The sequence below is a fragment of the Triticum urartu genome, chromosome 2 (assembly GCF_003073215.2).
Source record: "Triticum urartu cultivar G1812 chromosome 2, Tu2.1, whole genome shotgun sequence".
Taxonomy (NCBI): domain Eukaryota; kingdom Viridiplantae; phylum Streptophyta; class Magnoliopsida; order Poales; family Poaceae; genus Triticum; species Triticum urartu.
In genome coordinates, this window is record NC_053023.1 from 190612192 (window position 1) to 190624694 (window position 12503).

General features: G+C 45.1%; 1 long non-coding RNA gene across 1 annotated transcript; it reads right to left on the reverse strand.

The window, feature by feature from the left end:
- Positions 1–886: 886 nt before the first annotated feature.
- LOC125541391 lies at positions 887–3115 on the reverse strand. The gene is made up of 3 exons (XR_007297519.1): positions 1957–3115; positions 1693–1774; positions 887–1584 (listed from the first exon to the last, which is right to left on the reverse strand). It is a non-coding gene; the product is annotated as an uncharacterized LOC125541391 (long non-coding RNA).
- Positions 3116–12503: the final 9388 nt, after the last annotated feature.

Below are 12503 nucleotides of genomic sequence, written 5' to 3' on the forward strand. Positions count from 1 at the left end.
AGCATGCAACATGATGACACTACATGCACCATTTATTCTGCTCGGGTTACCTCGTAACCATCACATGCATCACTTACCAACTTCGGACATTACACGATCATCTCAGAATCAAATCAAGCTTGGTATAAACAATACCGTAGTAATCATCAAATGACCACAAGGAGCTTGATCTTTACCCACGATTAGCGCACAACATCACGAATATCCAGCAACTCAGTATCCTCGATACCTCGGTGATCATTCCGGCGATCACAACCATGACTAACACTTGGTCTCAAACCGTGACCTTCCGGCGATCACAACCAACTTATCTCAAACAATGATCCTTCCGGCGATTCCAACCAACTTATCTCAAACAGTGATCCTTCCGGCGATCACAACCAACTTATCTCCTCATCGAGCACATTATTATTATTATTATTATTATTATTACTGTTGACTCATAGTGTGACCAACTACGAACTGGGCCCTTATCCATGGGCGCAACTATCGATAGATTTAATATACACTCTGTAGAGGTTAGTACACTGTACCCACCCTACGGAACCCATGCCCTCGCACTCCCATTCAGATGGACCAACGGCATTCCAAAAAAACCAACCTACTGCCATGACACTCTCCTGGCCACTCCGACCCACTCCCAACTAGGCTAGTCCTGGGTGGCCCCGTGTCTACCAAAGACACAACGACCACCATCGTGGCCAAAACGTCCCTCACGGGGACCGAATCCATGACAACAACAACGGGCACACAAGGTTATGTCTGCTTACCGGGCCAGGGTACTACCGCACGCCCATAACCTTCCCTTGTTGGAGGCACCGGCGAGAGGCACGACAATAGACCCAGTTAGGACCTTCCCATACAGGTAGGCGTGGTTGCACTGGTCAGTTCGATATGGTGGCACCATGACTCAGCCAACAGTTGTTCAAGTTTAATTTAATCCGGTTAAACTTGAATGCAAATATGCTGAGCCATGATAAAATACATGATGCAATTACAATGCATAAGCATGAGATTAACATAAGCACGGGTGCAACATACCTATCCACTATATCAACAATGAATCATCTCCAACTGAGCATGGCATAATGAAGAGCATGAATTTTACCAGTACAACACTACTCATAGCATAACATGACCACTAGAATCAACAATAAACGTCATGCAAGAACATATCAACAATGCCATCATGCAAGCATTTAACCCACTGGATGCAATGGAACATGCATAACAACTGTACTCGAGACAGACGGCAGTCATGCACAGAAGACCATTACCAACATCAATATGTACTACTAGCAAGCATAAGCATACGAAAGGAATACTAACAACTAGCAGGGCATGCCAACCAGGTGCATAACAACATAGTAAGAAAGTAAGCATTCATCCACAAGCATTGCTGAAACAACTATAACCATATTTTAAACAAGCAAACATTTAATAAATATTCAAGTTGAAAACCATGGCTACTACATGACTATCATGCAAGTGGGTATTGTGGCTTGCCTAGGGTGACGGAGACTCCAGGAAGAAGTGCGGTGAAGACGCGGAACAAAACGTCCGACGGTTTTCTCTTGGAGGGGGCTGATTAGAGGCAAGGGCAAAATGGTCATTTTCACTATGAGAACACCTAGTGAAAATTTTACCAAAATATAGAGCTCGACGATACGAAGAAGTGAGCGTTGGTTTCACCTCAATCGTAGTTACGGTTGCGGAGTTGTGAGGAGTTGAAGATCAAGGACCAATCTGTGAAGATTTTATCACCAATGGGTTCCTGAGTGGATAAGGCAGAGGCGCATATTATAAAATACGCTTTCTGAGAACAGAAAGCTCATTCCTGGCCGCGGTATAAGAAAATATGTTTTCCAGAGGGGAAAATGTATTTTAGCGAATGAAGGGAAAGAATACACTTTCACCAAATGAACACGTATTCAATAAAATCCCGTTTCCACTTACGTGACGTGGCAGTGGCGGGGTCAATGAGCAGAGGATGACATGCGGGGCCCACCTTATCCTTCTCTCTCCTCCCCCTGTTTTCTTCTTCCTCCCGTGCCTGGCCACGACAGGAAGCAGAGGAGGAGGACAGGGGCGCTGCCGGCGCTGGCCCCGCCGACTCCGGCCACTCCAGGCCAAGGCGAGGGCACCGGAAGCTTCAGGATGGCGCTCCGCACCCGTTCAGATTGGAACCGGACGCCGGAGAGGCGCGGGGAGGAGGGGAGGGGCGGCGCCCGAGGCGGACAGAGAGGCGGCGGTGGTGATGCTCTCCGGTGACGCAGGGCACTCTGGCGAGGGATGATGGGATGGGGCGACTTAGCGGAGCACGGGGAGGACGGTGGTGGGGTCGTACAGGGAGGAGGAGCTCGGGATAGCTCGAGGTGGAGTGATGCAGAGAGGCAGGCGCGACGGCCTGACTTGCGGGGCACGCGGCCAGAGTGGACTCCGGAGAAGGGCGAGGTGGTGGGGCGAACTTCGGGGATGAGGGGAACGCGGTGGACAGCTCTGGAGGAGAGGGGAGGGGCTAGGTTCACCGGAACCGAGGAGGAACCAAGGCGGTCATGGCGAACTCCGGCGAAAAGAAGAGAGGGCCGAGGACTCCGGTGGGCTGGGGAGGCAAGTGAGGAGTGAATGAGCTGTGGCAGGGCTCGGGGCACACTTATATAGTCGAGGGGAGGGCTCTAGAGCACGTTAGCGAGCTTGAGCGGTGCTCTAATGGAGGTCAGTGGCTGGGCATCACACGGGCATGGAGCTAGCGGCTCATTTATGGCTAACCACGACAAGGCACCGATGCAGGGTGATGCAATCGAGCACGGGCGAGCTCCAGGACACAAATGGAGGTCGATACGAGGAGGGAGGAGACGAGAACAGTGGCCAGAACAAGCCAGAGCACGCACTCAGCCATGACGCAAGCGTGATCACCACGTGCACTGGCGCAAGAGGCGCTCTTTGGCGTGGCCAACCATGTCCAGTAGATTGAACTTGGTTCCCTTAGTCAAAACGAGAAAATAAATCGGTCCAGGGGCAAATAAAAGATTTGCACTTAGCTCCAAAATAAATTAGTAAAAAGGTGCTTGTAACTTGTTATGGTTAAACTAGGTTGGTAGCGTGGTAAAGCGTTTGTCTGGTGATGATCACATACTAAGGTGATGCTGATATACAAAAATAATACCAAGAGGAGGAGTTTAGATGAGGGTTGCTGTAAAAAGTGCAAAACTGGACAAAATCAGGGATTTGGATGATGCACTCACATACTTGATTTATGTGAGCTGAAATTTGGCATAGAGGGGTTATATGATGATATTAAACTTCTGTAAAAGTTTCATGCCATTTGTAAATACCAAAGTGGCACTTACTTCACAAAGCTTCATTCTGGACAGAAACTTGGAAAAATTTCACAGGGCAATTGGATTAACTAATTGATGTAAAACTTGGTGTACGGAGTTGATACAGGTAGAATCATGTCCTGGTAAATTTTCAGCTCAATTGAAGCAATATAAAATATAGTTGTTTCACAAACTGAAAATCTGACCAGAAACTAAGATTTGGAGCTGGTCTCATATAGATGCGTTGCATGAGCTCATATTTGGTGGAGAGTCATAATTTGATCATATTAATTACCTTGCAAAATTTCAACTCATTTGGATATGCCTAGATTGTACTTCCTTCACAATCACTTCCCTCAGACAGGAACTTTGAAAAATTGCTCAGGAATATTCACTAGGCAATTTGAGTTGAATTTTGGCATGAGACAATGATAAGCACATGAAAAGCTTTCCAAGAAGTTTGGGTTCAAATGGGAAAATAAAAATAGCACTTCCTTTGCAAAGTGCCATTTAGTACAAAATAGGAAAAGAATTATTGGAGGATTGTTTTTGAACATGGAAATGAAATATTTTGCCATATTTGAGGAAGATATTACCCAAAAAATTTATGAGAATTATTTGGGAATTTTAGGAGTGACATAAATATAGGTTGCTTCACAACCTAGGGTTTTAAGGGTTATTCCTTTATCAGAAAAGGAATATTCTCAACAAAAGAATTCCGGGTTTGGTCAAGGATGGAAATGACATGATCTTGGGATGATGAAGATGGTGACAAGCCACTATAAAACCTAGGAAGACATGATCTTCCCAAGTTTCAGAACCACTTAGCCACAGAAAAGCAAAACAAAACAGGAAATCCAAGAAAATCAAAGGAAAAAAGAAAAGGGCAAAAATCCAGGCTGTTACAAACCTTCCCCCCTTAAAGAAATCTCGTCCTCGGGATTTGGTTGTTCAGGTTTAAATAATTTTCTAACTTGAAGAAACCGTTTCCAACTCAGGTTTCTTTTATAATATTTCCACTGAATTGGATCTGACTGACTGTCTTGATCTGGGGTTGTTTGCTTCGCCGTATCTGACATTCTGACAGGATGTACCTCATATGTTCCTGTTTATACTGACTCAAATTTTCTTTCATATCTGTTGGCTGAGCTAGCATCCGAAATATTATTTGTGCAGACATACTTGTCCTTCTTGATATTCATCCTTGCTGGCAATGTTATTCTTGTATCGAGTATCGAGAATATTCCATGGAGTTGGGGAATATATCTTCCCGTGGAACAAAGAATCCCTTCTATCTAGGCATCGGATTCCTCGAATATAGGCATGCCTTTTGGTTCCAAAACAGTGATGTGGATCATATCTGTTTTGCTAACGGATGCTGTCATCTTGCAGGAGTTTCTGACTTATCTTGACTGGCTTCACAGCCATGAGTATCCAAGTTGTACCAAAGGTTTCACTGTTGCTTGTCGTGACTGATAGAAAAATGCACCATCTCCTGATGATAAGATTTGCAGGCTTGACTGGCGGTGATCTTGTCAAAGAATCCAATCCACACAAGCTATTCTTTTAATTGCTTCCCCTATGCGAGAGATAACAATCCTCAAAGTATATGTTTTCACATTGATTCTTCATTTTTGCCAGTATCTCCCTGGGAATAACAGTCTGGGCGATGCTCCATCGCGGGTGTTGAGGTCAATATATTGAGTTGCCCATGAGTCTGACCAGACAGACTTGGGTATTCAATGCTGATAGTTCTGAGCATACTGTGGACTGAGCTGGCTGCCTCGCTATGAGGTCCTTACCACAATGGAGTATACTTCTTGGGTGGATCTTTGCTTGGGTTTGCCGTGGAATAAGACGGTCTTGGGCATCCACATTTTTCACATAATAACCGGCATACTTGTATTGTTGGTCTTGCTCTTTTATTATTACTTTCTTCATCTGGATCCTCAACTGAAAGAGCGGGACCTTATATGTATCCTTGATTATTTTCGCGTCCCTGAATACTGTTACGTACAATATCTGGCAATCATACCCTGGTCTAGTTCATGTTTTGAGCCTCGGTATATTTATACGGCTCAAGTGTGGTTATACAGATCTCAATACTGTTGTGGATTATGCTGGACAGTGGCAGGGTTAATAACATCATATTGTTGGATGTGCGGGACTGATCTTGATAATCACTGCCAAGATTATTGTCTCAATGTTGTCTTTCCTTCAAGACTTGTTGATTATGGCATCACCCACTAGTTTTTGTTTCAGACTAAATTGTCGCAGATCTGCCATTTGGAAAACACTGCCATATGCAGACAATTCATAATTTAATGTCTTGTACTAGTGTCGTGTTGAAGAAGATTGGGCAGCTTGCGTTTGGAAACCACCGGGATATCGTGCTGAGGAAGACTGGGTGACTTGTGCTCGAAGCCTTCGGTGGATATATTCTTGAGGAAAAACGGGGTATCGTACCAAAGCTTCCCCCTTAAAGAGTTTGCTAGGGAAGACTCGGTACCTTATGCCAGAAGCTTTTGCAGTATTTTATCGAGAAGACTGAATATCTTGTATGGGAATCCATTCATTCCCGTCCGATGCAGACTGGGAACCTTATCTTTGTACACTTCATCAATAAATTGTGGAGAAGGACGGGACTGATTTTCTCAGAGAATGGAATGACATATATATATTTTTGTCAGTCCGGCAGCTGATTATTTATATGACAAGAATTGTCTGACTGTCCTTATTGAATTCATGCTGCATTGGGACTGACTTCTGGGTGTTGCAATGTTTTAATTTTGCCTTACGGCAGATTCAATCATTGTGCATAGCCCATACCTTTGACTTGAAATGCACCGTTGATCCAACTTTGTTCTCTTGCTGATTTAATCTTGGCTGCGATAAAGTGTATCTGACAGGTACTTGTTGCTGAAAGTCTGATAAAAATACAATTTGTATCCGGACGGATGTCTCCAATGCTGTCAGATGAAAATCTCATTGCTTTTAACTGACCTTGGTGTATATCTGTATTGCTCACGGCTTCTTCTGATCCGGTGTCGGTCGAGGAATAGTTTCCATAAGGGGGTAACACCCAGGATTTAAAACAAAGAAGCACGAGAAAACGATTTATTGCAACAAAGCACACAACAAACAAGCTACAAAGCTGCTCCACACAGGCACACACAAGCATGATGCTACAACAGATGCACAAACACTACGCGGAGAATTACATCCTACGCTTGAGCAAACGCTCGCGAACTATCGAGGAAGCTAAGGGAGTAGCGAGTGGAACCACTGACTCAGAAACTCCGGATGGACGAGGCGGACGATCTGGAAAAGCTGGCGGAGACTGAGGTAAAGCGACACCAAGCAATCTCCTGGCCCGAATGGCATCTCGGACTAACTCGGAAATAAGAAGACACTCGTCCGTCATGTAACGAGACATGGCGAGGATAGCCGGGTCATCTTGAGGGTTGACGGAGGGAAATTGGATTCGCCTAGGATTCTCAACGATGGTGGGATAATATTGATAAGCACGGTTCTCTTGCACCATGCTCTCTTGATGACGAAGACTGGTGACTCCTGCCATTGCGGCAAGCTGAATGGTACGTTCAGGAGTAGCGCCGTAACCACCACGGAAACTGTAGGTGTGCTTACCGACAGTAATCGGGGCTGACAGATGAACATGAGCAACATATTCCCGAATTCTTCCTCCAGCAGAAAACTAGAATACTTGATAATGAGGTGGATCTCCGAGGGGATAAATACTACGCCACATGTCGCCAAGGAGGGCGGCAAAGCTGAGAGGTGCAGGAGTGGGACTAAAGTCAATAGGAACAGCACCGGGAGCTAAGGGAAGGGCACTGTACTCATGGAAGTTGACCGTCATCTACGCATGAAACAGGGGTTAATGGTAACCGAAATAAGACTATATGCAGCAAACAAATGCAACAACCAAATGCAGCAAGCAAGGGAAAGAACCAGACCCTACACTACCATTTTCTAACGTTCCAGCGGACTAGGACGCTCTGCAGCCAAACCTGCTCTGATAGCAAGCTTGTGGCACCCCGGCTCAGAGAAAACCGGAACGCCCCGTATTCCAGCCCAAAGATCGAGGTGAAGTCTTCTGGAATACGGCACTGCTTAGTATAGAACAAACCAGCTCTCTATTACAACACGAGTATGAATACAAGGGTTCCGATATTATAATGACTAACGTCGGCACGGTGACACTACGCCAACTACGGTTGCTCTATACAAGCAGCAGAACAACTCGAAGCAGCAGAACAACTACTGGCAGCGGAACAATGAACGGGCGATGATGGACTCCAATCCACAGGGACTTTGGCTGGAACATTTATCCTAGCTCGCGAACACAGGAACGACACCAACCAAGCAAGCAGTCCAGGCATGACCTGCAAACTGGCATGACACGCCAGGTCAGTACATTGAATGTACTTGCAAGCTCACAATAACCAGAAGCATTCAGGACAAACAACAGCATGGCAATTACAGGTTAAGCAGGAATTATCATGAGATCATCAGGATAACATAACATGAACAACATGAACATAATACTGCTAGAACAATATGATCATGGCATGAACAACAAGAATCTGACGATACCAGCATGCAACATGATGACACTACATGCACCATTTATTCTGCTCGGGTTACCTCGTAACCATCACATGCATCACTTACCAACTTCGGACATTACACGATCATCTCAGGATCAAATCAAGCTTGGTATAAACAATACCGTAGTAATCATCAAATGGCCACAAGGAGCTTGATCTTTACCCACGATTCTCGCACAACATCACGAATATCCAACAACTCGGTATCCTCGATACCACGGTGATCATTCCGGCGATCACAACCATGACCAACACTTGGTCTCAAACCGCGATCCTTCCGGTGATCACAACCAACTTATCTCAAACAGTGATCCTTCCGGCGATCACAACCAACTTATCTCAAACAGTGATCCTTCCTGCGATCACAACCAACTTATCTCAAACAGTGATCCTTCCGGCGATCACAACCAACTTATCTCCTCATCGAGCACATTATTATTATTATTATTATTATTATTATTATTATTATTATTATTATTACTGTTGACTCATAGTGTGACCAACTACGAACTTGGTCCTTATTCGCGGGCGCGGCTATCGATAGATTTAATATACACTCTGCATAGGTTAGTACACTATACCCACACTACGGAACCCATGGCCTCGCACTACCATTCGGGTGGACCAACGGCGTTCCGACAAAACCGATCTACTACCATGACACTCTCCCGGCCAGTCCAATCCACTCCCAACTGGGCTAGTCCTGGGTGGCCCCATGTCTACCAAAGACACAACGACCACCGTCGTGGCCAAAACGTTCCTCATGGGGACCGTCCCTCACGGGGACCGGATCCATAACAACAACAACGAGCACACAAGGTTATGTCTGCTTACCGGGCCAGGGTACTGCATGCCCATAACCTTCCCTCATTGGAGGCACCGGCGAGAGGCATGACAATATACCCAGTTAGGACCTTCCCATACAGGTAAGCGTGGTTGCACTGGTCAGTTCGATATGGTGGCACGATGACTCAACCAACAGTTGTTCAAGTTCAATTTAATCCGATTAAACTTGAATGCAAATATGCTGAGCCATGATAAAATACATGATGCAATTACAATGCATAAGCATGAGATTAACATAAGCACGGGTGCAACATACCTATCCACCATATCAACAATGAATCATCTCCAACTGAGCATGGCATAATGAAGAGCATGAATTTTACCAGTACAACACTACTCATAGCATAACATGACCACTAGCATCAAAAATAAACGTCATGCAAGAACATATCAACAATGCCATCATGCAAGCATTTAACCCACTGGATGCAATGGAACATGCATAACAACTGTACTCGGGACAGACGGCAGTCATGCACAGAAGACCATTACCAACATCAATATGTACTACTAGCAAGCATAAGCATATGAAAGGAATACTAACAACTAGCAGGGCATGACAACCAGGTGCATAACAACATAGCAAGAAAGTAAGCATTCATCCATAAGCATTACCGAAAGAACTATAACCATATTTTAAACAAGCAAACATTTAATAAATATTCAAGTTGAAAACCATGGCTACTGCATGACTATCATGCAAGTGGGTATTGTGGCTTGCCTGGGGTGACGAAGACTCCAGGAAGAAGTGCGGTGAAGTCGCGGAATAAAACGTCGGACGGTTTTCTCTCAAAGGGGGATGATTAGAGGCAAGGGCAAAATGGTCATTTTCACTGTGAAAACACCTAGTGAAAATGTCACCAAAATATAGAGCTCGACGAGATGAAGAAGTGAGCGTTGGTTTCACCTCAATCGGAGTTACGGTTGCGAAGTTGTGAGGAGTTGAAGATCAAGGACCAATTTGTGAAGATTTTATCGCCAATGGGTCCCTGAGTGGATAAGGCAGAGGCGCATATTAGAAAATATGCTTTCTGAGCAGAGAAAGAGCATTCCTGGCTGCGGTATAAGAAAATACGTTTTCTAGAGGGGAAAACGCATTTTAGTGAACGAAGGGAAAGAATACGCTTTCGCCAAATGAAAACATACTCAACGAAAACCCGTTTCCACTTACGTGACGTGGCAGTGGCGGGGTCAACGGGCCAAGGATGACATGCGGGGCCCACCTTATCCTTCTCTCTCCTCCCCCTGTTTTCTTTTTCCTCCCATGCCTAGCCACGACAGGAAGGAGAGGAGGACAGGGGCGCTGCCGGCGCTGGCCCCGCCGACTCCGGCCACTCCAGGCCAAGGCGAGGGCACCGGTGGCTTCAGGGTGGCGCGCCGCACTCGTTCAGAGAGGAGATGCACAACGGAGAGGTGCGGGGAGGAGGGAAGGGGCGGCGCCCGAGGCGGACAGAGAGGCAGCGGTGGTGATGCTCTCCGGTGACGCAGGGCGCTCCGGCGAGGGGTGATGGGGTGGGGTAATACGTCTCCAACGTATCTATAATTTTTGATTGCTCCATGCTCTAATATCTACTGTTTTGAATGTTTATGGGCTTTATTATACACTTTTATATCATTTTTGGGACTAACCTATTAACCCAGAGCCCAGTGCCAGTTTATGTTTTTACCCTATTTTAGGGTTTTGAAGAAAAGGAAAACCAAACGGAGTCCAATTGACCTGAAACTTCACGAAACTCATTTCTGGAAGGAAAGAAGCCTAGAAGACTTGGAGTGCACGTCGGGGGATCTACGAGGAGGTCACAAGGCAGGGGGCACGCCCACCCCCTGGGCGCGCCCTCCACCCTCGTGAGCCCCTCGTGGCCCCCCTAACGTACTTCTTCCGCCTATATATCTCCATATACCCTAAAAACATCCGAGAGCATAATAGATCGGGAGTTCCGCCGCCAGAAGCCTCCGTAGCCACCGAAAGCCAATCTAGACCCGTTCGGGCACCCTGCCGGAGGGGGCAATCCTTCTCCGGTGGCCATCTTCAGTATCCCGACGCTCTCCATGATGAGGAGGGAGTAGTTCTCCCTCGGGGCTAAGGGTATGTACCAGTAGCTATGTTTTTGATCTCTCTCTCTCTCTCTCGTGTTCTTGAGGTGATACGATCTTGATGTATCGCGAGCTTTGCAATTATAGTTGGATCCTATGCTGTTTTATCCCCCCTCTACTCTCTTGTAATGAATTGAGTTTCCCCTTTGAAGTTATCTTATCGGATTGAGTCTTTAAAGATTTGAGAACACTTGATGTATGTCTTGCCGTGGATATCTGTGGTGACAATGGGATATCACGTGATTCACTTGATGTACATTTTGGTGATCAACTTGCGGGTTCCGCCCATGAACCTATGCATAGGGGTTGGCACACGTTTTCGTCGTGATTCTCCGGTAGAAACTTTGGGGCACTCTTTGAGGTCCTTTGTGTTGGTTGAATAGATGAATCTGAAATTGTGTCATGCATATCGTATAATCATACCCACGGATACTTGAGGTGACATTGGAGTATCTAGGTGACATTAGGGTTTTGGTTGATTTGTGTCTTAAGGTGTTATTCTAGTACGAACTCTAGGGCTGTTTGTGACACTTATAGGAATAGCCCAACGGATTGATTGGAAAGAATAACTTTGAGGTGGTTTCGTACCCTACCATAATCTCTTCGTTGACTTTGGAGTGACTCTTTGTTGCATGTTGAGGGATAGTTATGTGATCCAATTATGTTAGTATTGTTGAGAGGACTTGCACTAGTGAAAGTATGAACCCTAGGCCTTGTTTCCTAGCATTGCAATACCGTTTACGCTCACTTTTATCATTAGTTACCTTGCTGTTTTTATAATTTCAGATTACAAATACCTTCATCTACTATCCATATTGCACTTGTATCACCATCTCTTCGCCTAACTAGTGCACCTATACAATTTACCATTGTATTGGGTGTGTTGGGGACACAAGAGACTCTTTGTTATTTGGTTGCACGGTTTCTTGAGAGAGACCATCTTCATCCTACGCCTCCCACGGATTGATAAACCTTAGGTCATCCACTTGAGGGAAATTTTCTACTGTCCTACAAACCTCTGCACTTGGAGGCCCAACAACGTCTACAAGAAGAAGGTTGTGTAGTAGACATCAAGCTCTTTTTTGGCGCCGTTGCCGGGGAGGTGAGTGCTTGAAGGTATATCTTTAGATCTTGCAATCGAGTCTTTTAGTTTCTTGTTTTATCACTAGTTTAGTTTATAAAATAAAAATAAAAAATGGAATTAAGTTTGCCTCATACGCTTTATCTTTTTAATATCTATCATAAGAATAAGGATCCGATAATTGTGCTCAAGTGCTAGAAGAAGAAATCTGTAAAATGTTTGGCACTAAATATTTGAATGATGAGCATGATTGCAATGTTGTTAGTACAAATTCCTTGAATATCCATGATGCTAATGATATGCAAAGCCACAAGCTTGGGGAAGCTATGTTTGATGAAGATGATATTTTTTGTCCCCCAAGTTTTGATGAGCAAATTTATTATGATGAAAGCATGCCTCCTATTTATGATGATTATATTGATGAAAGTGGATCTGGAGAGGTCATGACTTTATTTAGTAATGATTCCACTATTCCGGAAGAGGTTCCAATTGATTATGAGAACAAAGTTGCTATCTATGATGATTATTGTG